Source organism: Propithecus coquereli, unplaced genomic scaffold (genome assembly GCF_000956105.1).
Source record: "Propithecus coquereli isolate 6110/MARCELLA unplaced genomic scaffold, Pcoq_1.0 Scaffold89, whole genome shotgun sequence".
In the NCBI taxonomy this organism is placed as follows: Eukaryota; Metazoa; Chordata; class Mammalia; order Primates; family Indriidae; genus Propithecus; species Propithecus coquereli.
Window position 1 is genome coordinate 1,400,256 of NW_012155173.1, and position 1,708 is coordinate 1,401,963.

Consider the following 1,708-nt stretch of genomic DNA (forward strand, 5'->3'; position numbering starts at 1 on the left):
CTTTGATTTGGTTCTCAGTTTCACTGTTGTTGGCTTATAGGAATGCTCCTGATTTCTGTACATTGAGTTTGTAATCTAGGACTTTGCTGAATTTGTTTATCAATTCCAGTAGTCTCATGGCAGAATCTTTGGGGTTTTCTAAATATAAGATCATATCGTCAGCAAAGAGTGATAGTTTGACCTCTTCTGCCCCTATTTGGATGCCCTTGATTTCCTTCTCTTGTCTGATTGCTCTGACTAGGACTTCTAGCACTATGTTGAATAGGAGCAGTGAGACAGGGCAACCTTGTCTGGTTCCAGTTCTAAGTGGGAATGATTTCAATTTTTCCCCATTCAGTATGATGTTGGCTGTGGGTTTGTCATATATGGCTTGTATCAATTTTAGGTTCCATCTATGCCTATTTTGTTAAGCATTCTTTTCATAAAAGGGTGTTGAATTTTGTCGAATGCTTTTTCTGTGTCTATTGAGAGAATCATATGGTTTTTGTTTTTGCTTCTATTTATGTGGTGAATTACATTTATAGGTTTGCATATGATGAACCATCCCTGCATCTCTGGGATGAAGTACACTTGGTCATGATGGATTACTCTTTTGACAAGCACCTGGATATGGCTTGCTAAGCTAAAGGTCAAAGGCCATATACCACAATGGCTCAAGAGAGAAAACAAAGCAACAAAGTTCAGCTCAACAGGATGAACAGAAATCTGCCCCACCTATCAATTCTCTCAATAAATGTGAATGGCTTGAACTGCCCACTAAAGAGACACAGGCTGGCCAAATGGATAAATATACACAAGCCAAGTATCTGCTGTCTTCAGGAAACACATCTAACCCACAATAATGCATTCAGACTCAAGGTAAAGGGATGGAGAACAGTATTTCAGGCAAACAGAAGCCAAAAGAAAGCTGGCATGGCAGTTGTGATTTCAGATAACTTAGTCTTCAAATCGACAAAAGTAATGAAAGACAAAGATAGTCACTATATAATGGTGAAGGGTACAATTCATCAAGAAGACATAACAATTCTAAATATTTATGCACCTAACTCAGGCGCACCCAGATTCATAAAGCAAATCCTACTTGATCTAAACAAAATGATAAACAGCAACACTGTAATAGCCAGAGATGTTAACATCCCTCTGACAGAATAGGACAGATCCTCCAAACAGGAAATAAACAAAGAAACAATGGACTTAAATAGAACTCTAGAACATGGGCCTGACTGACATCTACAGAACAGTGTACCCAAAAACCGCTGAATATACGTTCTTCTCATCAGCTCATGGGACATTCTCTTAAGATTGACCATGTCCTAGGCTACAGAGCATGTCTCAAAAAATTTTAAAAAATAGAAATTATAGCATGCATCTTCTCAGACCACAGTGAAATAAAATTAGAAATCAACAAAACTCCAAACTTCAAAAATTCCAAAAACTCTCATCTCTACACAAAGTCATGGCAACTAAACAACCTTCTGTTGAATGATTATTGCGTTAAGGAGGAAATCAAGATGGAGATCAAAAGATTCTTTGAACTAAATGATAAAGGAGACATAAATTATCAAAATCTGTGGGACACAGCTAAAGCAGTCCTGAGAAGATAATTTATATCCATAAATGCCTACATCCAAAAGACAGAAAGATCACAAATAAACAATCTAATGAATCATCTCAAAGAACTGGAAAAGGATGAGCAAACTGAGCCCAA